The sequence below is a fragment of the Pelophylax lessonae genome, assembly GCF_965119305.1.
Source record: "Pelophylax lessonae genome assembly, chromosome: 7".
Taxonomy (NCBI): domain Eukaryota; kingdom Metazoa; phylum Chordata; class Amphibia; order Anura; family Ranidae; genus Pelophylax; species Pelophylax lessonae.
This window is the reverse complement of record NC_138774.1, coordinates 56584001-56611172: the sequence shown is the minus strand read 5'-3', so window position 1 is coordinate 56611172 and position 27172 is coordinate 56584001. Positions and strand designations below refer to the sequence as shown.

Here is a 27172-nt window from a genome sequence, read left to right as displayed (position 1 = left end):
TTTAGTAAGGCTTGATTGCCATGGACAGCAGAATACATCATACCACCTTCTTAGTTCTTATCCCACAACTCCCCCACCTTATTTCCCCCCCCCCCTTTCCTTCCTGGCCCCCTTCCCACCCTTGGCACCACGAATGGTTTCCGTTTTACCTGTTGTAATACACATACACCTTCTCAAGCAATACCAATAGTTCAATATGTATGCTGAACTGTGATGGAAGGTGCACAATTATGGTTTTGTACATTATTATGTATGTCATGGATGACAAGAAAGAAATACATGCTTAGTGTTCTACATAAATGGTTAAGGAAGATTATTTTTTACCTGAATGCATTCTCTACTTGCCTGAGCCCTCTCTCAATCCACACTGTGCCTGTCTGCAGCAACACAGGTCTCTCTTCCTTCTCACTGGGAGCTGCAGGCTCCTACTGCTGTCAATCAATTCCAGGGAGGAGGGAACAGGGGGCAGGGCCAAGCCGCGCTGTGCGAATCTACTGAGGCACACAGCCCTGCTCAGGAGCAAACACTCATCTGTGCCTCCATATGCATCGCATACTAGTTCTTTATGAAATACTTACCTTAGAACGAAGCCCCCACAGTGCCGCCCGCTCAGCGACAGAACGGCCGACATGTTCAGCGCTCCAGCTTCCTGGTTCGCGCCCTCCGGCCATCTGATTGGCCAGGGGCGCGATTACATCACTCCCGTGCATGCGCGTGGGAGCTGCCGGCCATGGCACGTGTGGCTGTTCCTTCAGAGCGCATGCGCCGATGACGTCATCAGCTGCATTAAAAGTAAGTACCTCCTAAACGGTACATGTTTAGGAGATATTTACAGTACCTATAGGTAAGCCTTATTAAAGAGAGAGTTTACAACCTCTTAACGTATTTGATCATGTTCAAATGCCTGACTTGCCAAAAATCAAAAACTATAAATTTACAGAAAATAGTTATGTATTTGCAAACAGCAATAAAGAGATGTGAAGAATTTTTGTGTGTCCAAAACGCAAAAAAATTCCAATTCTCTATTTTCCAGAATAATCCTGTGCAGAGTGCCCTCACCCTGTGGGATGCCAGTATGCCTGAACAGCTATAATAGCAGCCTACAAAGCCCTAAAGAAAGAGACTGATGAGTAGAAGTGTAATCTTTTCAGCCCTGATCCCAGCAACAATAAGACCTCCTCAAGACCAATTCTCTTTCAGAATGCCCTCATAGTGGTGCCACAAATAAGCGAACCATATGAGCAGCCACACAGCTGAATGGGAACAAGGAATCTATAAAAAAAAAAAAAAACAACTCTTAAGAACAGGAGGATAATTAAGCTGCTAACTGAATTACTCTCATAGTCACCTCTGCATCACAGTGGTGACCCTTTGCTTCAGAAATTTCCCGAAAGAGGGGCACAAGAATATGCATGTGATAATAACCAAAAAAATGGAACGAAATTTATTGGATATTTCAAACTTTGTTAAATAAAAAACTGAAAAATTGGGCGTGCAAAATTATTCAGCCCCTTTACTTTCAGTGCAGCAAACTCTCTCCAGAAGTTCAGTGAGGATCTCTGAGCCCCCGTTCACACTGGTCGCCTGACAGGTCGCCTCCCATACAGAAGCTATGGACCCGTTCTAACAGGAGCGGCACAAGTCGCTCCGACTTAGAAAAAGGGTCCGGAGCTTCTTTGGGGCGACCCGGAGCGACCTGCATAGACTTCAATGTTATGAAGTCCGTGCCGGCCGCTCCGAGGTGGTCGCCTGGGGAAGTCGGATCGCCCCAGTGTGAACAGGGCCTAAATGATCCAATGTTGACCTAAATGACTAATGATGATAAATAGAATCCACCTGTGTGTAATCAAGTCTCCGTATAAATGCACCTGCACTGTGATAGTCTCAGAGGTCCGTTTAAAGCGCAGAGAGCATCATGAAGAACAAGGAACACACCAGGCAGGTCCGAGATACTGTTGTGGAGAAGTTTAAAGCCGGATTTGGATACAAAAAGATTTCCCAAGCTTTAAACATCCCAAGGAGCACTGTGCAAGCGATAATATTGAAATGGAAGGAGTATCAGACCACTGCAAATCTACGAAGACCTGGCCGTCCCTCTAAACTTTCACCTCATACAAGGAGAAGACTGATCAGAGATGCAGCCAAGAGGCCCATGATCACTCTGGATGAACTGCAGAGATCTACAGCTGAGGTGGGAGACTCTGTCCATAGGACAACAATCAGTCGTATACTGCACAAATCTGGCCTTTATGGAAGAGTGGCAAGAAGAAAGCCATTTCTTAAAGATATCCATAAAAAGTGTCGTTTAAAGTTTGCCACAAGCCACCTGGGAGACACACCAAACACGTGGAAGAAGGTGCTCTGGTCAGATGAAACCAAAATCGAACTTTTTGGCCCCGTTCACACTGGGGCGATCAGACTTCCCCAGGCGCTCGCACCGCGACCTCGGAGTGGCCGGCATGGACTTCATAACATTGAAGTCCATGCAGGTCACTCCGGGTCGCCCCAAAGAAGCTCTGGACCCTTTTTCCAAGTAGGAGCGACTTGTGTCGCTCCTATTAGAACGGGTCCACAGCTTCTGTATGGCAGGCGACCTGTCAGGCGACCAGATCGCCGACAGGTCGCCCCAGTGTGAACGGGGGCTTTGGCAACAATGCAAAACGTTATGTTTGGCGTAAAAGCAACACAGCTCATCACCCTGAACACACCATCCCCACTGTCAAACATAGTGGTGGCAGCATCATGGTTTGGGCCTGCTTTTCTTCAGCAGGGACAGAGAAGATGGTTCAAATTGATGGGAAGATGGATGGAGCCAAACACAGGACCATTCTGGAAGAAAACCTGATGGAGTCTGCAAAAGACCTGAGACTGGGACGGAGATTTGTCTTCCAACAAGACAATGATCCAAAACAAAGCAAAATTTACAATGGAATGGTTCACAAATAAACATATCCAGGTGTTAAAATGGCAAAGTCAAAGTCCAGACCTGAATCCAATCGAGAATCTGTGGGAAGATTGCATACTAGCACATTATGTGAAACTCCCCTCAAAATGAAGCATTCCAGCAATGTGATCTCAGAGCTGGGGCCAGTGTCCATCTTCCACGGACTCCAACTCTGTGAATGGCCGGAGCCGTGATGCTACGGCACAGGGCTCTGATAAAACAGCACGAGTGGCCTTTCCTTCAGAGCGCATGCGCCAGTGATTTCACTGGATGTATGTACAGTAAATATCTCCTAAACGGTACATGTTTAGGAGATATTTACACTACCTATAGGTAAGCCTAAAATAAGGTAAAAACGTAAAGATTGAAATGTACTTTCTCTTTAAAATCGCCTCTCCATGTTATTCTATGGCCTCGTGCACACAAAGGCTTTCAGGAGTTCTAAGTGGCATAGGCATTATCAAGCTGCAAAAAAAACCCAGGGCCAGCGCGTTCTGGAGCAGCAGCGTTTCAGCTGTAAAAACGGCTGATGTGGCTAGACACGTATTAACACTGTATACAATGTTAAGCTGTGTCAAGAGTTTTTAAGCTACAGTAAGTGGATTTGGGAGTGGACGCGCATTTTTACACCTGCTTTTTCCTAGCGTCTGTACTGGTTTTGCAGCAAGTTTATTAAACGCCCTGTGTGCATAAGGCCATAAGTGGATACATAATCTTTGTTAACTGCATAAGGGGCTTACAGAGCTGGGGGAGATGAAACAGCAGTAAACTGATCTTCCCAGTGAAGGGCTGTGCAAAAAGGGGGGGGGTCATGCTAGCAGAAGTCATGGCCAATGGAGGATAGGCAGGCTGTTCTCCCAGCACAGCCAGAAAACTGACCTACAGTGATCAGTTTATAATAGGAAAGCCCAGGGACTGGCAGGATCACACAAAGGAAGAAATACAAAGATAACAGGACAGTTTTAACACATGTACATGGTAAAACAGTCAACTATGAGGAATATGAAATGTTGGGGTAACATATTCCTTAAAGCGGAGTTCCACCCAAAAGTGGAACTTCCGCTTTAGGCAGTTCTAACCCCGACATGCCACATTTGGCATGTCATTTTCTTTGGGGGGGAGCAGGTACCTAGTTTTGACAGGTACCCGCTCCCACTTCCGCTCGGAGCGCCGCGGCGCCCTGAGCGGAAGTTCTCCTCTCCCCCTCCCTCCCTGCAATCTTCTGGGACATGTCAGAGGTCTCGCGCATGCACCCGGCTGTGAAGCCGAAAACTGTCACAGCCGGGTGCCCACAACAGTGATGCCGGCGTCGCAGACAGAGGGGGAGAAGAGTGAGGCTTCGGGCGGCCGCATCACTGGACCGTTGGACAGGTGAGTGTGTGTTTAGGCTGGAACTCCGCTTTAACACGGGCCATGAGGATAAATGTACAAATAATAATTGGTTAAATCCAATTTTTTTGCATACTTTTCCTTTATCATGGCCGTTCAAAACACCACACGGAATAATTTAAAAGGTTATCTAAAAAGTGCAGTAGAACACATCTTGAAATTAAATTTTTTTTTAATATCGATACTTCCATTAGGCCAAAAAGAGAAGAAACTGAAGAAGGGGGGCAGAGAAATTTAGATTCAAAAGAAGGACAGTCCCTCCGAATGAGGAGCAGTTGGGAGGTATGTGAATGTCAACTGTGAGCTTTGCATACCATTTGCCTGACACCTTTGTCCAAACTGAAACAAATAAAGAAATGCGAGGGTAGAGACGTTTGGAGAGTAGTTGCTGTGGAGTGGTTCTGACTGCTGTTTACTGACTGTTAAAAGAGAAAGGTCCCAGCAGTGACTTAAAAAAAAAAAAAAAAACAGGATAGGCAATGAGTGGAATTCAGGAACATAAAGAAGACAAACATGTAAAGAGCATTGGATGGGGAAAAAAAATACATATACACATATATATATATATATATTACACATACATATATACACACACACACACACACACACACACACACACACACACACACACACACACACACACACACACACACACACACATACACAGTATCTCACAAAAGTGAGTACACCCCTCACATTTTTGTAAATATTTTATTATATCTTTTCATGTGACAACACTGAAGAAATGACACTTTGCTACAATGTAAAGTAGTGATTGTACAGCTTGTATAAGGGCTCTTTCACACGGCCGCTCCGTGTGAAAGCTCCGCTGCGGGACTTTTTTTTTTTTTTCACGGAGCGGATGACATTTGTGTCATCCGCTCCGTATGCCCGCATATCATCCCATCCGTTTGTGGATGATATGCGGACATAATGTAAGTCTATGGCATTGCGGATGTCAGCGGATGACACCGCTGACATCCGATTTTCCTTCCTTTCCGGTTTTTGAACGGATGAAAAAATAGGTTTCTGTTCCGTTCCAAAAAACGGAACAGAACTGAAAGGAAGAAAATCGGATGTCAGCGGATGGTATTCCGCTGACATCCGCAGCGCCATTGACTTACATTATGTCCGCAAATCATCCGCAAAAAAATAGGATGATTTGCGGACACACGGAGCGGCCGTGTGAAAGAGCCCTAACAGTGTAAATTTGCTGTCCCCTCAAAATAACTCAACACAGCCATTAATGTCTAAACCGCTGGCAACAAAAGTGAGTACATCCCTAAATGCAAATGTCCAAATTGGGCCCAAATGTCAATATTTTGTGTGGCCACCATTATTTTCCAGCACTGCATTAACCCTCTAGGGCATGGAGTTCACCAGAGATTCACAGGTTGCCACTGGAGTCCTCTTCCACTCCTCCATGATGATATCACAGAGCTTGTGGATGTTAGAGACCTTGCACTCTTCCACCTTCCATTTGAGGATGCCCCACAGATGCTCAATAGGGTTTAGGTCGTGAGACATGCTTGGCCAGTCCATCACCTTTACCCTCAGCTTCTTTAGCAAGGCAGTGGTCGTCTTGGAGTTGGATGTTTGAATACTTCCCTGCGGCTCAGTCTCCGCATGGAGGGGATCATGCTCTGCTTCAGTATGTCACAGTATATATTGGCATTCATGGTTCCCTCAATGAACTGTAGCTCCCCAGTGCCGGCAACACTCATGCAGCCCCAGACCATGACACTCCCACCACCATGCTTGACTGTAGGCTAGACACACTTGTCTTTGTACCCCTCATCTGGTTGCCACCACACACGCTTGACACCATCTGAACCAAATAGGTTTATCATGGTCTCATCAGACCACAGGAAATGGTTCCAGTAATCCATGTTCTTAGTTTGCTTGTCTTCAGCAAACTGTTTGCGGGCTTTCTTGTGCATCATCTTTAGAAGAGGCTTCCATCTGGGACCAATGCAGACCAATTTGATGCAGTGTGCGGTGTATGGTCTAAGCACTGACAGGCTGACCCTCCTCCCCTTCAACCTCTGCAGCAATGCTGGCAGCACTTATACATCTATTTCCCAAAGACAATCTCTGGATAGGACGCTGAGCACGTGGTCACGTGCACTTAACTTCTGTGATCGACCATGGCAAGGCCTGTTCTGCGTGGAACCTGTCCTGTCCTGTCCAGTATGCCAGAGTGAGAGCGATAACACCAAATTTAACGCAACTGCTCCCCATTCACACCTGAGACCTTGTAACACTAATGAGTCGCATGACACCGGGGAGGGAAAATGGATAATTGGGCCCAATTTGGACATTTTGACTTAGGGGTGTACTCACTTTTGTTGCCAGCGGTTTAGACATGAATGGCTGTGTGTTGAGTTATTACTCAATTGAAAAACCAAAATATTTTGAGGGGGGTAAAAATAAAAATAATGTGGTTGCATAAGTATGCACACCCTTGTGTAGCTGTGTTCAGAATTAAGCAGTCACATTCAAACTCATGTTAAATGGTAGTCAGTACACACCTGCCATCATTTAAAGTGCCTCTGATTAACCCCAATAAAGTTCAGCTGTTCTAGTAGGTCTTTCCTGACATTTTCTTAGTCGCATCTTACAGCAATAGTCATGGTCCACAGAGAGCTTCCAAAGCATGAGAGGGATCTCATTGTTAAAAGGTATCAGTCAGGAGAAGGGTACAAAATAATTTCCAAGCCATGAGATATACCATGGAACACAGTGAAGACAGTCATCAAGTGGAGAAAATATGGCACAGCAGTGGCATTACCAAGAACTGGACGTCCCTCCAAAAAAGACAAGAAGAAAACTGGTCAGGAAGGCAGGCAAGAGGCCTACAGCAACATTAAAGGAGCTGCAGGAATATCTGGCAAGGACTTGCTGTGTGTTACAGGTTACAACAATCTCCCATATGCTTCATATGTCTGGGCTATGGGGTAGAGTGGCAAGACGGAAGCCTTTTCTTACCAAGAAAAACATCCAAGCCCGACAAAATTGTGCAAAAACATATCTGAAATCTCCCGAAAGCATGTGGGAAAATGTGTTACGGTCTGATGAAACCAAGGTTGAACTTTTTGGCCAAAATTCCAAAAGATATGTTTGGCGTAAAAAACAACACTGCACATCACCACAAAAAAACACCATACCCACCGTGAAGCATGGTGACGGCAGAATCATGCTTAGGGGCCGTTTTTCTTCAGCTGGAACAGGGGCCTTAGTCAAGGTAGAGGGAATTCTGAACAGTTCCAAATACCAGTCAGTATTGTCAAAAAACCTTCAAGCTTCTGCTAGAAAGCTGAACATGAAGAGGAACTTCATCTTTCAGCATGACGACCCAAAAGCATACATCCAAATCAACAGAGGAATGGCTTCACTAGAAGATTAAAGTTTTGGAATGGCCTGAATCCAATTGAAAATCTGTGAGAAGATCTGAAGAAGTGCACAGGAGATGCCCTCGCAATCTGACAGATTTGGAGTGTTTTTGCAAAGAAGAGTGGGCAATAAGTCAAAATGTGCCATAATACCCAAAAAGATTGAGTGCTAGCATCCGTGGTGACCCCAGTCCAATACAAGGAGAGGAGGGATTTGCCCAAGCACCAAGGAAAGAAGCCACCATATCAGGGACTCTTTAGTTCCCTGGTTCAGCCAGATCTGATTGTCCAGAGACTGCAGAGTCTTGTCCAATTTGGCCAGAACCTCCCTTTGCAGGGACCTCGTATGGAACTGTGCAAACAGTACCGCCTCAAAAAGGTAGATACCATCAGGCTCAGCACCCGCATGCAAGTCCGGATGGATGACCACCTGCTAGACAGCAGGAGATGAATTGCAGCCTGCAATTTCTGGAGTTTTCCCAGAGGAACAAGCACTCTGGCTAAGGCTCAGCCCAGAGACAGACCAGATAGTCCAGCTTTGTGGACAGAACCAGAGCAGATTTTTTGAAAATTCCGAATACAGCCAAACTCCCACAGAGTTCGTATGATGATTTCCAGATTTTCCACCAGAGCAGTAGTAGACTCGCAAAACGTCATCTTGCAGCCCAGTACTGCGATCCCCCGTTGGCGTAACAATGCTAGCACCGGGGCTAACACTTTTGTGAAGACCCAAGGAGCAGAGGCGAGACCAAAGGGTAACGCCACAAACTGATAATGCTCCTCTTCCACGGCAAAGCGGAGGAAGCACTGGTGACCGGCACATATTGGAATGTGAAGGTAAGCATTCTTGATGTCGACAGGGGCAGGCAGGTACAACCCCCCCCCCCTGCACAGCCGACTATCCAGTCCCCAGCAGCGCACCCCCCCCCCCATCGGCCAGTATAGCGCCCTGCCCCACGTTCACCCACCAGGGGGAGAGGGGGGACAACTACTCAACATACCAGGAGGGCACTGCTCTAGACAGAACCTCCTTGCCATGGTAATGGGGGGGGGGGGGGCTGTCGGCTAGGAGGAACACTGCGACTCAGGGGCCAAGACACCGGTCATATGCAGCCTCGCGAGGCGTTTATCTCGCCAGCCAGCCCCCGTCCGGTGGGACTATATCGCGGCCGACCTAGCGCGGTGCTATCCCTAGTGTCCTACTCCTGTAGGGGGCAGTATAACCCAATGGTTAAGAAGATCAGGAGCTGTGTCAGTCAATGAAAGAAAGAGAAATATATATAACATACTAAGCTCTATTTCATACTGAATACAGTAATCCCCCGCTACATCGCGGTTCAGTTTTTGCGGTCCCGGTAATTTGCGTTTTTTTTTTTGTAATGTTATTTTACTATATAAATCATTAAAAATGAAAGATTTTTGTGTTTTCCATAGCTCTTGCTCTGTCTCTAAGTATCTTTTATGTGTTTGAGTGCCGGTTCACACTTATACGATGCGGGAAGGCTGCGAATTCGCAGCCTGTTCCCGCATCGCACATGCACCCCCGGCAGTTCACACTGCCATATGTGATACGCTGGGGGTGTCAATGTAATCTTAACGACACCCCCAGTTTGATCGCATATCGCAGTGCGATCGTGCAGTTCGCACAGGATCGGATCGCACAAGTGTGAACCGCTGTGCGATCCGATCCTGATGCGGCAGCAAAAATGCCTCCTGTGCGTGTTTGCTGCGGGTGCGATGCGAATTTAGCCATACAAACTGTATGGCTAAACTCGCACCGCACAGCTGATCGCATGTAATGTCGGAGCAGTGCGCTCCGACATTACATGCGAACCCCGCACACGCAGAAGTGTGAACCGGGGCTAAATGAGTTTCTATTGTTTTAAAAGTGTGTTTAAAGACCTTAAAAATGCTTCTACACGTCAAGTGACAGTAAAAAAATCATGCCTACAATGCATTTTAATAGGGTTTTTCTATTTCGCGGAATTTCACTTTTCGCGGCTGGGTCCGGAACGTAACCCCCGCAATGGAGGGGGGTTTACTGTAAACTAAATTATTAATGTATCTTAAATAGAAAACTATCTTTAGAGATTTATTTCAAAATAATTTTATTAAAATAAGTTTGATACAAATCAAAAAAATCCGAATTCAAAAAAATCAGTTTTTTACAAAAAAAAAAAAAAAAAAAACTTTAAAAAAATCATCAACTTTTATTAACCCTGTCTTCTGGTGATCATTTCTAAAGGATAAAAATGGATGTAGCATAAGGTGGTCCTCGGATCTGCGATTCGGTTCAAAGTGGTCCATGGAATTAAACAGAACAAAAAATAAAATCAACATTCAACACAAACACTGCTCAATAAAAGCAAGTAACATGCTCAGCTGGACCAATCGGGCAGTGTAAGTGTGTTGCAAAAATGATCTTGAAATTATCAGACCCAATAGCTATTGTCTGAAAATATGCAATGTGCTGAAAATGTTCTCTTTTTGACAATTTCTCTTTACTTTGGAAAAAATGGAACAAAGCTTCCACTGCCTGTGTGCTACATCTATCCACTAAGGAAATCAGAAGAAAGATCATAATAGGTCAGCGTGGCATACAAGTCGCCGGCACGGATGTCTCATCGCATGCTGTTCTTGGCAGGACATCTGCCTGTATATGGGCACCCTGAGAGCTCGCAGGTACCCTTCACAGCAGCAAATGCCTTATCACCACACCATGGTTAATAAATTACTCAACTGAAACCAGTGAGCCCAGGTAATAACATAACTATTAACCAGTTTACTACCAGAAGCACCACAGAGTAAGCCAAAAAACAATGTAATACTTAGGGTCCATTCACACTAGCGCGACTTGTCAGGCGACTTGGTCGCCTGACAAGTCGCGGTCGGTCGCCTGCCATTTATTAGCACAGGACCCGTTCTAATAGGAGCGACACAAGTCGCTCCGACTTAGAAAAAGGGTCCTGTACTACTTTGGGGCGACCTGGAGGAGACTTGCATTGACTTCAATTATATGAAGTCCGTGCATGTCGCGCCGAGGTCGCGGTGCACGCTGTGCACCGCAACTTCACAGGTCGCCCCAGCAAGTCATGTCGCCCCTGTCTGAATGGGCTCTTAATGATCTTAGAACCACAGATAAATAAAAACTGGGGCTGATTTTCTGAAAAACTGGAGAGTGCAAAATCTGATGCACCTCAGCTTTCAGTTTTTTTTTTTTTTTTTTTTCAAAGCTTAATTTAACAAACTGAAGTTAGAAGCTGATTGGCTACCATGCAGAGCTGCAGCAGATGTTGCACTCTCCAGTTTTAGAAAATCAACCCAATAGTATTTAAAGCGGAGCGCCACCCAAAAGTGGAACATTCACTTTAAGTGTTCCTGACCCCCTGACATGCGCCATTTGGCATGTCTTTTTTTTTTTTTTTGGGGGGGGGGGGGGGTACCTAGATTTGACAGGTGCCCACTCCCACTTCTGCTTGGGCCCTCCCTGCGATCTTCTGGGACACGTCACAATTAGGCACTCGATCACTCCTGATCTTTGTGAGCTGTGGTCATGAATCTTTAAAGCTGCTTATCTCAGTTCAAGTATCCAACCTGTTAGGCATGCGGCGTGCAGCGGCCATGTAATGCAAGCTCAGTGCATATATCGGTTGAATCCATAGATGTCCCTGGTCTAGATTGAATGTGGTTACTTATCTAAGATCTGGTAAGCGCATAGCATATCTCTTGCATGTCTCACTGACAGCGGAGGCAGTAACAATATATGGTGGTGGATTCCTTTCTGCACCCAATTCTCTGCACTGGATCTTTGCTGTTCATTTGGACGTTTAGCCTATGGCTTATTTTGGTTCCTTTTTGCATTTAGTTATTGGGACTTTCATTTATGTTTTGATCATTCGTTTATACAAATATCATTTGAATATCTGTATTTGTATGTGTTAGTTTGATTTATAATAAACACCTCAAATTAGCGCGGCTATTCTTTATAATTCTGTCTGTAGTGATTCCCACTATAGCTGCTGCTCATTATATTTATCACGGTAATTTCATCTATTGATTCATTTTTTACTACTTTGTGCCTAGCGCGGTTATTTTTTGTATATTACTCGATCACTCCTGCCTGAAAGGGGATCGCCGGCTGCAAACAACGATACTGGGATGACGCCTCTAGGTGCAGGCATCATCCTGGTATAACCACTGAAACCCAAAAACATACAGGTACATCGTTGGGTGGGAAGTGGTTAACAAGTTTTGGAAAAATGTGTTTTGGTCCAGAGCAACTGATCACAGACCGCCCCTAGAGCTCATTCAGAGGGGTGCGGAGACCTGTCCTCTATGACGGGACCCTTTTTGCTGCACCTGCATCCACCTTGTGAGCAAAAGAGGGTGCAAGGATCTGAGAGCAGACATTGTGCGTTTGGATCTGCGCACCTGCTCCTGCCCGCGTGTCAGATTTTAACATGTGAATGTGCTAGTGTGGCTGCTTCCGCTGCATCCACTTCTTTGGGTGCCCAAACGCGGCTCCGAGGTGGATGCAGACACACAGCAAAAAGCAGCTCAGCACAGAAGATGGGTCTCAGCGCCCGTATGAAGAAGCCCATATTTATCATTTATTTTCTAAACGCACTAACAGAAAAAAAAGCTTATATGCAATTAGAGGTTTATACAAAGAGAGTGATTTAGTAAAGCATTTGAGATTTTCACACAGTAAAATGTGGGGAGAATAACTTCAATTATGCAATTATGTGAAAAAGAAAATCTCTGTTTCCTTATTTCATCTACACATAACAGGATAATTGAAGAGAATATTTACACAATATTTAGCCTGAACATTCTCCAATCCTTTAATAAATCTGCCTCAATATCTTTCTTTCTTCATTGCTGCTGTCTTCGCAGGTCAGCACTAGAGACTGCCGGCCTCGACGTCTGTATATTAAATATTCACAGTGCAACGCCGAGATATTTTTTTTCCCCTTGAACTTTAGGCTTCTCTGTCCCTACACAGAAGATTGAAAACTTGCAAATGTATTTTTAAATGCTGAGTGTAGCCCAAGCTGATCCGTTCCGTATTGCCTTTCCGTGATTGTCAGTCCTGTTTATCAAGATCATCATTCACAAGATGCTCAATAGCTGCACAGTGGGGAGCTAGGAGGACATAAGCAAGAAAACATAATTTACTGACAAGCCATCTGCTTCCCCGTCATTCCCATAACACACTTTAACACCAGGTAGCTCCAAGCACTATTATAGCAAGCCCTGGCGTCCTTCGTTTGTCAGTCAGAAGAAAAAAAAAAAAAAAGATAAATTTATATATATATATATATAAAGACAATATAATATAATAGAATATATATATATATAAAAAGATAATATAATAGAATATATTATATAAAGATAATATAATATGTGGGCTGCTACACACAGAAGGTTTTTTATCATAGAATCCAGTAAGATAAAAAACCTTCTGACTTTACAAACCCTTTAAAACAAGTAAATATGATACACATTACTATCTGTTTACTAATTCTAGCAGCATAGGGATTCAAAATAGTCAGTAAATTGAGAGTAAGCCCCTGTTCACATTAGGTCGCTCCGACTTTGGGGGCGACCTGTGAAGTCGCGTGCAGCGCGACTTCGGCGCGATTTGCACAAACTTCATATAATGGAAGTCAATGCAAGTCGCCTCCAGGTCGCCCCGAAGTAGTACAGGACCCTTTTTCTAAGTCGGAGCGACTTGTGTCGCTCCTATTAGAACCGGTCCTTTACTACTCAGTGGGAGCGACGGTGCAGGACTTGTCAGGCTGACCAAGACGCCGGACAAGTCGTGCCAGTGTGAATGGACTCTAATGCCCCGTACACACGTACCAATTGTCGGCCGTAAATACTCGGCCGATGACCGATCGGCCGATTGTAGGCTTGTTAGTATGATGCTTCCGACAGCGCACTTTCGGCCGAACAGAATCTGTCGTGCAGGCATTAAAATTTTTGTTGGCCAACACCAGAACGGCCGATTGTTCGCCAGTCAGTACAGATTTCGGCCGACAGACAGCAGATTAGCAAGACTGGGCATGCTCAGAGAAGAAAAAAAGACACGGAAAGTTAACCATCACATGACATCACTTCTGCAGTCGGCTGTTGTTGGCCGACAAAATTCGTGTGCAGTCTTTTGCAGTTTTCAACAGACACGACAGCCCTGGACAAAAGACGGCCGATCGTTCGGCCGACGATCGGTACGTGTGTACAAGGCTTAAGTCCCTGTTCACACTGTATCGATGACAGACATTGCATGTGATTCGGAGCGCACTGCTCTAAGTGCCGATTCACACATATTGTATGCGGAAACCCTGAGAATCCACTGCGGGTTCCCACATCGCCGTCACACTGCCATATGCAAATCACTGGGGGTGTCAATACAACATTAACGACACCCCCAGATCAGTATGCATTGCGCAATGCGAACTGTCAGTTCAGACATGAATCAGATTGCATTGATGTGAACCACCATGCGATCTGATTCTGCTTCGAACCCAAAAAAGGGTCCTGTGCGTGTTCTGTCCCAATCCGATGCAAATTCAGCCATGCAATCTGTATGGCTGAATTCGAATTGCACAGACATCGCATGTGATTTGCAGAGCAGTGTGCTCCGAATCACATGCGATGTCCCTCATTGCTATAGTGTGAGCCAGGACTGAAAATCAAATGCGATGTCTGTGCAATTTGAATTTAGCCATACAGATTGCATGGCTGAATTTGCATCGGATTTGGACAGAACACGCACAGGACCCTTTTTTGGGTCCGCAGGAGAATCAGATTGCATGGTGGTTCACACCTATGCGACCTGATTCATGTCCGAACTGTCAGTTCGCACTGCGATATGCATACTGATCTAGGGGTGTCGTTAACTTTGTATTGAACTGCCTGCGATTTCAATGCGATGTGGGAACCCGCAGTGGATTGGCAGGGTTCCCGCACCGCATATGTGAACCGCCACTGAACCTGCAGTTCAGAAGAGTAAGGTCCCTTATCTAGGAATAATATCTGTGCCTAAAGGAGTGCCTAAAACTGCCAGGCTCCTTTGACTGACAAAACAGTTCACATAAACATACTGCTGTTGTATATTTAGCTATATGCCTGGGATTTATCTTTAATAACAGCTAAGACACGAAACAATCCAAAGCAAATATTAGGAGTAGGAGATTTTATTGATGTGGACGTGTCTTTCGAGAGGATCCGAGTCAAAATAAAATTGAATTTTGCTGACTAAAGCTGGCCACACATGGATTGAAATTTGGCTGGTCCCTGCTGAACCGCTCACATTTTTATCAGTGATTGGTCGCCCCGTGCGACAGAAATCAAACAGACATACTGGAAAACATTTGTTAATCCGGTTTATTAAATACTGCAGTCTCTGGCATGACACGGTTTATTTTGCATCTTTGTATATTCAATTTGTGATCATCTGGAGCCTCTGGTGCAGCTAGGATTCATTTATATAAGCTACAAAAACACACGGGAGCCCCCGTTCACTACTTCAGTGCGATTTCAAAGCAGCATATCAGTGCGGTTTGCACTGCGGCTTGTGACTTCACACAACAAAAGTCTATACAAATCATAATGGAAAAAAAAAAAAAAATCGGCAAAAAATAGGGAAGGAACCTTTTTCAAAGTCGTTGGAGCAATTTGAGCGGTTCCATTGCCAACAATGGGGTGCGACTTGTCATGCGATTTGGAACTGGCAATTTGCACAGGCGTAAACGGGGGCAGAAAGTGGAAAAAGTACTGCAAACATTACATTTTCAGAATCCACTGTACCAAAACGGTACTGCGGTACCATGCGATTTGGTGCCTGCAAACATGCCTTGCTGGGAGCCGGCCCAAAATGTCTGAAAAAACATCAGTGACAGTACAAATCCAGACATTTTCTTTGCTGTTGTGAGAGATCCTCCTGCCGAGCCATTGTCTGCTCCTGGCGGGGGGCGGTGGAGGCCATCCCTGCCGGGAGAAGACCGTGATTATTACTAGCGGCTATTTCATCCGCTAGCGATAATCGCAAGTGAATCCTGCAGGCTGGTTGTACCCAAGGTGATCGGTCAACTTGGAATGTTCAGCCTGCCCACACTCGATTCAAATCAATCAATGGCCGGCCTAAGCCCCTGTTTACGCTGCTGCGATTTATCATGCTACTTGCAACACAAAGTAACATGACAAGTCAAAACACAAATTTCAATGGGTGCGGTCTAATCATTGCAAATCAAGTCACAGCAGAAAAAAAAAAAAAAAAAGGTTCTTGTACAACTTTTCTGTGACTTTGGTGAGACTTAAGTGTCAGACTGCAATGTTAAATCACAAAAGTCGCGAGCAAGTCGCACGACTTTGGGGGGTCAAAGCAGTATGAACTGAGCCTGAGAGAAGAACACACAGTGGTAAAACTATGATCACGTTATAGATTGACTCAGGGGAACTCATTGCATCAACATTCCCGTCATTGACATGTGTGCCCTCTGTCACATCACTTTATTCCTTATATTTCATTATATTTGGCTTCAATAATGTATTCTTCTGTTTTGTTATAAATTCAATAAAAGTTTATTAAACAAAAATGATGATCAAGCTGTGTAATAATGGGATGATGTATGAGCCTGCTAACAAAAGCACAATGCGTGAGAATTAAACTGCCCATGCATTCAGTCCTAAACCCTCAGAAGATTCGAGTCTGCCTGGATCAGACCAGCCCATACTTAGAAATGGGACTCAGAATGAGAAGGTAGATCTACTCTACAGTATCCCCGGGCAAATAAACGCCCACTTCTCCTCCCTCACTAGTCGATTGGCTGTTCATTCCCGGCCGAGGGAGGCGATTGGCCGCCCAGTCGATGGGACTGTTTATCCCGCAGCTGAGGAAGGTGATTGGCCGCCCAGTCGATGGACTGTTTATCCCGCAGCTGAGGAAGGTGATTGGCCACCCAGTCGATGGACTGTTTATCCCGCAGCTGAGGAAGGCGATTAGCCACCCAGTCGATGGACTGTTTATCCTGTGGCCGAGGGAGGCGATTGGCCGCCCAGTCGATGGACTGTTTATCCTGCGGCCGAGGGAGGTGATTGGACGCCCAGTCGATGGACTGTTAATCCTGGGGCCCAGGGAGGTGATTGGACGCCCAGTCGATGGACTGTTAATCCTGGGGCCGAGGGAGGTGATTGGCCGCTCAGTCGGTGGACTGTTTATCCTGCGGCTGAGGGAGGTGATTGGCCGCCCAGTCGATGGACTGTTTATCCTGCGGCTGAGGGAGGTGATTGGCCGCCCTTCCTGCCGGTCTGAGGGAGGTGATTGGCCGCCCAGTCGATGGACTGTTTATCCTGCGGCCGAGGGAGGTGATTGGCCGCCCAGTCGATGGACTGTTAATCCTGGGGCCAAGGGAGGTAATTGGACGCCCAGTCGATGGACTGTTTATCCTGGGGCCCAGGGAGGTGATTGGACGCCCCCAGTCGATGGACTGTTTATCCTGGGGCCGAGGGAGGAGATTGGCCGCCCAGTCGATGGACTGTTAATCCTGGGGCCGAGGGAGGTGATTGGCCGCTCAGTCGGTGGACTGTTTATCCTGCGGCTGAGGGAGGTAATTGGACGCCCAGTCGATGGACTGTTTATCCTGGGGCCCAGGGAGGTGATTGGACGCCCCCAGTCGATGGACTGTTTATCCTGGGGCCGAGGGAGGAGATTGGCCGCCCAGTCGATGGACTGTTAATCCTGGGGCCGAGGGAGGTGATTGGCCGCTCAGTCGGTGGACTGTTTATCCTGCGGCTGAGGGAGGTGATTGGCCGCCCAGTCGATGGACTGTTTATCCTGCGGCTGAGGGAGGTGATTGGCCGCCCTTCCTGCCGGTCTGTGAGTTGGTACTGTGAGTTTTGTATGCCCGAAGCTGCTTAGAAAATAGCTTGCATGCCCATGGAGAGGGCTCTGCATACCAGCGGTGGCACACGTGACATGGGTCCGCCATCACTACCCTAGAGGGAACATATTTTAACCACTTGACCTCCAGAAGGTTTTACCCCCTTCATGACCAGGCCATTTTTTCCGACTACGGCACTGCGTTACTTTAACCATTTCCGCACCGCGTGCCACGCATTTACGTCTCTACTTTGACATTAAATATCGGTGTTATGGCAGCAGATAGCGGCCATAACCCCAGGATTTTTCGACACGGCCGTCGGTCCTCTTTGACATAAAAGTGGTCCCAGCGGCGGATTCGCCGCGGGATCACTTTTATGGGCGGTGAGAAAGGTGTCCACCCCCCCTCCCGCCGCTTCCCGGACGTTATCCTCGCTTACCGGAGCCGTTGGTAACAAGGAAAACGATACGGTCCTCTGAGGTGCTGAGCAGGAAGTCGAGTGAGGGCAAGATGGCCCCCACTCAACTCTATGGCCTTGGAAAACCAGAGCGACGACATACTTCGCTTCCGCTAAACGGCCTTAAAAGGCCCATTTTTTTTCTTGCTGAAAAAAAATTACATTTTGCTCTTTTTTTTTTTTTAATTTAGTCGATTAGTTGGTCAGCCGATTAGTTGGCCTGCATACAGAACGCATTATTTGTTTACATATCAGAAAATACAGTGCAGCACACAAACAGCTCAGTACACTGTCCATGCATGTCAGTATAAACAGTGCAGCACACATACAGCTCAGTACACCGTCCATGCATGTCAGTATACACAGTGCAGCACACATACAGCTCAGTACACCGTCCATACATGTCAGTATACACAGTGCAGCACACATACAGCTCAGTACACTGTCCATGCATGTCAGTATACACAGTGCAGCACACATACAGCTCAGTACACTGTCCATGCATGTCAGTATACACAGTGCAGCACACATACAGCTCAGTAAACTGTCCATACATGTCAGTATACACAGTGCAGCACACATACAGCTCAGTACACTGTCCATGCATGTCACTATACACAGTGCAGCACACATACAGCTCAGTACACTGTCCATACATGTCAGTATACACAGTGCAGCACACATACAGCTCAGTACACTGTCCATGCATGTCAGTATACACAGTGCAGCACACATACAGCTCAGTACACTGTCGATACATGTCAGTATACATAGTGCAGCACACATACAGCTCAGTACACTGTCCATACATGTCAGTATACACAGTGCAGCACACATACAGCTCAGTACACTGTCCATACATGTCAGTATACACAGTGCAGCACACATACAGCTCAGTACACTGTCCATACATGTCAGTATACACAGTGCAGTACACATACAGCTCAGTACACTGTCCATACATGTCAGTATACACAGTGCAGCACACATACAGCTCAGTACACTGTCCATACATGTCAGTATACACAGTGCAGCACACATACAGCTCAGTACACTGTCCATGCATGTCAGTATACACAGTGCAGCACACATACAGCTCAGTACACTGTCCATGCATGTCACTATACACAGTGCAGCACACATACAGCTCAGTACACTGTCCATACATGTCAGTATACACAGTGCAGCACACATACAGCTCAGTACACTGTCCATGCATGTCAGTATACACAGTGCAGCACACATACAGCTCAGTACACTGTCGATACATGTCAGTATACATAGTGCAGCACACATACAGCTCAGTACACTGTCCATACATGTCAGTATACACAGTGCAGCACACATACAGCTCAGTACACTGTCCATACATGTCAGTATACACAGTGCAGCACACATACAGCTCAGTACACTGTCCATACATGTCAGTATACACAGTGCAGTACACATACAGCTCAGTACACTGTCCATACATGTCAGTATACACAGTGCAGCACACATACAGCTCAGTACACTGTCCATACATGTCAGTATACACAGTGCAGCACACATACAGCTCAGTACACTGTCCATACATGTCAGTATACACAGTGCAGCACACATACAGCTCAGTACACTGTCGATACATGTCAGTATACACAGTGCAGCACACATACAGCTCAGTACACTGTCAATACATGTCAGTATACACAGTGCAGCACACATACAGCTCAGTACACTGTCCATACATGTCAGTATACACAGTGCAGTGCACCTACAGCTCAGTACACGGTCCATACATGTCAGTATACACAGTGCAGCACACATACAGCTCAGTACACTGTCGATACATGTCAGTATACATAGTGCAGCACACATACAGCTCAGTACACTGTCCATACATGTCAGTATACACAGTGCAGCACACATACAGCTCAGTACACTGTCCATACATGTCAGTATACACAGTGCAGCACACATACAGCTCAGTACACTGTCCATACATGTCAGTATACACAGTGCAGTACACATACAGCTCAGTACACTGTCCATACATGTCAGTATACACAGTGCAGCACACATACAGCTCAGTACACTGTCCATACATGTCAGTATACACAGTGCAGCACACATACAGCTCAGTACACTGTCCATACATGTCAGTATACACAGTGCAGCACACATACAGCTCAGTACACTGTCGATACATGTCAGTATACACAGTGCAGCACACATACAGCTCAGTACACTGTCAATACATGTCAGTATACACAGTGCAGCACACATACAGCTCAGTACACTGTCCATACATGTCAGTATACACAGTGCAGTGCACCTACAGCTCAGTACACGGTCCATACATGTCAGTATACACAGTGCAGCACACATACAGCTCAGTACACTGTCCATACATGTCAGTATACACAGTGCAGCGCCCTTACAGCTCAGTACACCCTCTATTAGAGATGGGCTCAGGCGTGTTCAGGATCCCATCTGCTCGATCCTGCCAGGAAGCAGACACTGCACACGGCTAATCACGGGCAGTGAGACATTTCCCGATCTGTGCAGCTGCGGATCAGGAAATGTCTGCCTGTGATTAGCCGTGTGCAGTCTCGGCTTCCTGGCGGGATTCTGAACATGTCCAAACCCATACCCTCCATACATGTCAGTAAGCTTGTGAACGTGTGAGGAGCAATGCCTCATGGGACAAGTAGTCCTGGCAAGGAGAAGGAAGTGATTTGAAGTTATTCTAAAGGCAGTTTTATTTTACCTTGCTATAGGAGAACTTTATATTATGCTTTGCGGCTTGCTAAAGGGGCATTCTTAGGACAGGAGGAGCAAGAAGCGCCGATAGGGCACCCCAGAAGAGGAAGTACAAGTACTGATACTTTTCCTCAAGTACTCCCCGATATTAATTATCGATACCGATTTTTAATGTCGAGGCACCACCAGAGTGCCACCTTCACATGGAGACTCCACCAGAGCGCGACCTTCACATGGAGACTCCACCAGAGCGCCACCTTCACATGGAGACTCCACCAGAGCGCGACCTTCACATGGAGACTCCACCAGAGCGCGACCTTCACATGGAGACTCCACCAGAGCGCGACCTTCACATGGAGACTCCACCAGAGCGCGACCTTCACATGGAGGACTCCACCAGAGCGCCACCTTCACATGGAGGACTCCACCAGAGCGCCACCTTCACATGGAGGACTCCACCAGAGCGCCACCTTCACATGGAGGACTCCACCAGAGCGCCACCTTCACATGGAGGACTCCACCAGAGCGCCACCTTCACATGGAGGACTCCACCAGAGCGCCACCTTCACATGGAGGACTCCACCAGAGCGCCACCTTCACATGGAGACTCCACCAGAGCGCCACCTTCACATGGAGGACTCCACCAGAGCGCCACCTTCACATGGAGGACTCCACCAGAGCGCCACCTTCACATGGAGGACTCCACCAGAGCGCCACCTTCACATGGAGGACTCCACCAGAGCGCCACCTTCACATGGAGGACTCCACCAGAGCGCCACCTTCACATGGAGGACTCCACCAGAGCACCACCTTCACATGGAGGACTCCACCAGAGCGCCACCTTCACATGGAGGACTCCACCAGAGCGCCACCTTCACATGGAGACTCCACCAGAGTGCCACCTTCACATGGAGACTCCACCAGAGTGCGACCTTCACATGGAGACTCCACCAGAGTGCCACCTTCACATGGAGGACTCCACCAGAGCGCCACCTTCACATGGAGGACTCCACCAGAGCGCCACCTTCACATGGAGGACTCCACCAGAGCGCCACCTTCACATGGAGACTCCACCAGAGTGCGACCTTCACATGGAGACTCCACCAGAGTGTGATCTTCACATGGAGGCCGAAATGTTTCAGCAGTCTAAATTTCGGTGCATCTCTACTTACGGGTTCTGTTGAATGACAGGTTGCCATAACAATGGGGCGTGAACTTCCGCCACCATTGCTATGTCTAATTGTAATCCTAAATGCCATTTCTGCTCAGGCATGGGATTGGGAGTTGTATGCTGGGCAGCCAGCTGCACAGAATCCTGGAAATACAAAAGAGCAGGCTTCAGATGCCCACATCTTCAATGGCTGCTGCCTGACTGCTGGGAGCATGTAAGAAATAAAAGATTAATAAGTAAATAGTATTAAGAGAGTTAGAGCAATATCCAAATTATATACTACGAGTAGTAAGAATCACAGGGGTGCTTTTATTAAAATATTGCTTAGGAGACTGGAGCTCCTCTTTAAATAAAATGAAAATTCCGAACACCGATTGGAGTGTATATACAATACAGAAGTCTGGTTTGCTTGGCATACAGTAGTCACACCCGGCAATTGTAAATCATAATACTACATTAATACTACACTGAAGGGAGAAATATTTTTACACTGGGAGTCAATGTGTTTATAAACAGTCCTGACCACATTCACAACTTATCCAAACAGTCTACACCAGTCCCTTATTAGTTTACATATCACAGTTCCAAAATACCACCCAATCACAGTAGCTTCCATTCAACTTACGTATGCAATAGTTCCTTGTGCAAAGGTTTCTTTTACTTAGGATTAGTGTTCTTTAAGTGCCGGTTCACATATATGCGATGTGGGAACCCTGTGAATCCACTGCAGGTTTCCGCATCGCATTCAACTCGCAGGCAGTTCACTTTGCCATATGCGAATCACTGGGGGTGTCAATACTAAGTTAACGACAACCCCAGATCAGTTCACATATCGAAGTGCGAACTGTCAGTTTGGAAATGAATTGGATCGCATAGGTGTGAACACCCATGCGATCCGATCCTGGTGCGGACCCAGAAAAGGGTCCTGTGCGATGCAAATTCAGCCATACAATCTCCATGGCTGAATTTGCATCGCACAAATGTGAACCGGTGTTCAGTGAAAAAACCATACCCGTGAGAAAACCATACCCTCGTCACTTCCGGTGCACCTACGGAGGGTATGGATTTCTCACGGTACTTACACTTGCGGCGGTACATTAAAACAGCTCCTCTGCAACATGAATCATCTCCGCTCCTTCCCCTGTCACTTCCCTGCTCTCAGGTAATAAATTTAAAAGCGGATCACAGAGCCGCGATCGCCGTCATTTACATCTCATACACCCGCCACCGCTTTTATATTTATTAGGCGAGATCAGGCAAGTCACAGGGATAGGAGAGGAGATTATTGATGTTGCAGCCGATCTGTTTTAATGTTACCGCCGCAAGTATAACATTACACACTGTGCCGTGATATTTTCCTACCTTCCGAGCATGCGCACTTGTCAAATTCTTTGCTGTTCAATTACGTATCCGGGGCTCTGAGCATGCGCACTGCTGCGCTGCTCAGCTGTTTGAGACAGGAAGTGACGAGGGTATGGAAATCTAACGAGGTATGGAATTCTAACGTTGCACCGGGACTTAAATCATCTAAGCCACTTCTTTGTTTATATTAAGTGTCAGAAAAATACCCCAGCATTCCAAGGATGGGATTATGCAACAGGGAGATTCCACAAGCTTCCCACCCCCATTCTGTTGTAATATACCTACCTGGGACTGGTTAGGTGTTGGTGCTACCGGTGTGGCTATAAATGCTACATGTTCCTGAAACTTATTGGAAAGGAAGCGCGCTGAAAAGTAGCAAAACATATTCAGCATACAGAAGAAGTCCAGATGAACATGACTACTACTGGATAATCATATACAGTAGTGAAATATAGAAAAGCAGAGATTATCTTCAGTGAAAATCCCAGATCAAACCAATCAGTAGCTAAAGAAAGAAAAATTATATTGGTAGTAAATCACTGGTGTGCAGTCATGTTGGAACAGGAAGGGGCCATCTCCAAACTCTTCCCACAAAGTTGGGAGCATGAAACTGTCCAAAATGTCTTGGTATGCTGACTCCTTAAAGAGGAACTGCAGTCTGCTCACATAATTTGTAATAAAACATCTTTGTCATTCTGAAGCTTCCCTTCAACCACTTTGCATATTATTTTATATGTATTGTGATTCTGTACTTGCCAAATATGCTGCAGAAATCTCCTTCTACTAAGTCTGGCACAGCCATTTTAACTATGGGCAGCTAAAGCTGCTGCCTATTCACTTCCTGGATTTATACAGAGGCACACACATACACATACATATATATATATATATATACACACACACACACACACACACATTATATATACACATACATAATCACATCACAGCTTGCCTGCGCATTTCTCCTCTCTCGATGAATACTCATGGATCTCTGCAGTCTTCCGTTATCGCTGCCCTCATCCAGCCCTACACCCCTCTCCCCCCCCCCCCAACTCTGCAGCTCTCATCGGTTGTCCTAAGACTCATCCCTCTCTCCTTTGTTGGCAAACTCTCACGAGAGAGAGAGAGAGAGAGAGAGAGAGAGAGAGAGCTGTGCATGATGTCATTAGCCTAGGCGTATTGCCGGACAAGAAAGAGGAAGTGGGCTGTATAAGGTATTCACTGTCAGAAAAAAAATGTTTTACTATCCAAACTAATAAGCCAAGTACAACCCCTGAAAAACAAAACGCAAACCATAATCTCCCCTCCACCAAATAATTTGGACCCGTGCACAAAGCAAGATCCATAAAGACTGTGAGAGACAGACAGAGTGAGTTTGGGGTGGAGGAACTTGACTGCCCTGCACAGAGTCCTGACCTCAACCCGATAGAACACCTTTGGGATAAATTAGAGCTAGCGAGCAAGGCCTTCTCAACCGACATCAGTGCCTAAACTCATAAATGCACTTCTGGAAGAATGGTCAAACATTCCCATAGACACTCCTAAACCTTGTGGACAGCAGATTATTTATTTTTTTTTTTTTCAATAAGTTACAATACCATAAGACCGCATTGAACGGAAAGTAACTGCACTAAAGGAAATATGAAAAGTTTGGAGGCCTGTAGTCCTTTACTTCAGGGAGTGAAAGTTTCCTGCATACTCAGGCTTTATGAATGGACTGGAGTTATGAATGGACTGGAGTTACCAGCACCAGATATATGAACCAACATAATCCCCAGGCTAGTTTTATACGCCTACCTCTAGCTTTCATTTAATGTTCTACTTTGCTGTAATATCCGACAATGAACGGTGTTTCTATTACAACGCCTTGGTCATGGCATACATATTAGAGTGCAGATCAGGTGTCCGCTCTTGTATGCAGCAGCAGTTAAAGAGACCGTGAACTCCAATTAGGTGTGATGGCACAAGGGAATTACACCAGCCGCAGCTTACAGCAAAGTGATTATCAGATTCATGAAGTTCTATCTGGCGCCTCTTCACCTGTCATAGATTCAGACCTTTATACACCCAATCCTAAACAGAACTACATTATATCATGCTACTGGTGTTATAATGTATCTACACCTCAAACAGAATAGCAGGACAGCCAGCTGGGCAATAATTCACACTCGTGGATTGTAAGCTCTTGTGAACAGTGCCCTCCTAACATGTTTGTCTAAGGTTAGGTTCACATCCATGCATTAAGATAAAAAGTCTTCTGTGTGTAGCAGCTGCCCCAGCACCCCCTAATACTTACCTGAGCCCCATCTCTATCCAGCAATGTCCACAAGTCCCTTGGCCATCTAGGAATCTCTCGCCTGATTGGCTGAGACACAGCAGCGGTGCAATTGGCTCCTGCTGCTGTCAAAGTCAGAGAGAGGGTGCGGGACGAACAGCAGCTCCATGTCTGAATGGACACATGCAGCTGCAGCTTGGCTCGGTTGCTTGCTGTGGGGGCACTCAACAGGAGGAAGGGGACAGGAGCAGGGAAGAGGGATCCGAGAAGAGAAGGATCCAGGCTGCTTTGTGCAAAACCAACTGCACAGAGGAAGGAAGTATAACATGAGTGTTATTAACCACATAAGGACCAAGCCTTTTTCTGACACGTTTTTACAAGTTAAAAATCCGTATTTCTTGCTAGAAAATTACTTAGAACCCCCCAAATATTATCTATATTTTTTTAGCAAAGACTCTGAAGAATAAAATGGCGTTCATTTAAATATTTTTAGTCGCGCGGTATTTGCACAGCAGTCTTCCAAAGCGCAATTTTTTAAAGGAAAAAATACACTTCACTGAATTAAAAAAAAACAAAAATTTCCATAAAGTTAGCCCAATTCTTTTGTATGTTGTGAAAGATGATGTCCCACCAAGTAAATAGATATCTAACATGTTACGGTTTAAAATTGCGCACACTCGTGGAATGGTGACAAACTACTGTAGTTAAAAATCTCCATAGGCAATGCTTTAAAAAAATGTTAACAGTTAGTTTAGAGTTACAGAGGAAGTCTTTTACTAGAATGATTGCTCTTGCTCTGACGATCGCGGTGATACCTCACATGTGTGATTTGAACACTATTTACATTTGTGGGCGTGACCTATGTATGTGGTGCCGTTTCTTCAGAGTCTCTTGCCGTGGCCGTCAGCTCCCGCGCGCATGCGCGGGAGTGAGGTAATCGCGGCTCCAGCCAATCAGATGGCCGGATGCCGCAAACCCGGAAGAAGGGCGACAGATCATGTCACCCATGAGAGAGGTGAGCGGTCAGCACTTCGGGGCTTCGTTTTAAGGTATTTCATAATGAGCTAGTGTTTGTCTTTCAGGTGTTTTTTTTTTTCAAAAAAAATAAAAAATTTGGAGGTTTACAACCTCTAAAAAAAAAAATAATAATCTGATCACTTTTATTGCTGTCACAAGGAATGTAAACATCCCTTGTGACAGTAATAGGCAGTGACAGCTACTCTTTATGAAGGAATCTGGGGTCTAAAAGACACCAAACCCCCTCCTCCGCACTTTAAAGTATTTCAAGCGCCAAAATCTGCATTTTTGAATACTGTCAATTTTTTAAAATCATCACCGTTAGCAGCCGAGTAAACCGGAAGTGACATTGCTTCCGGGTAACATGATCGGAGACCCGATCGAAGAGGAATCCGGCTTTATTCGGGACTCTAACCAGTCGGCTGGTTGCTTGGGTCCCCCGAAGCGGAAGCTGAAGGCCTTCCCCCTCCTGCTCACTGGGATAACGGCCGAGCGACTGCTGAGCCACATCGGTTGTTATCAAATAGCTGACCGCCAGC

General features: G+C 46.1%; 1 protein-coding gene across 3 annotated transcripts in view; it reads right to left on the bottom strand.

Moving 5' to 3' along the window:
• SIPA1L3 (signal induced proliferation associated 1 like 3) overlaps window positions 1-27172 on the bottom strand; it is a 363749-nt gene that overhangs the window by 290711 nt on the left and 45866 nt on the right. Inside the window, exon 1 of one of the 3 annotated variants that reach the window (XM_082263618.1) lies at window positions 22605-22626. The exons of the other annotated variants lie outside the window; for them this stretch is intronic. The gene's annotated coding sequence lies outside the window, so the exon portion shown is untranslated. Of the gene's footprint in view, window positions 1-22604; window positions 22627-27172 lie in introns of those variants that run through there. 3 annotated transcript variants of the gene reach the window in all.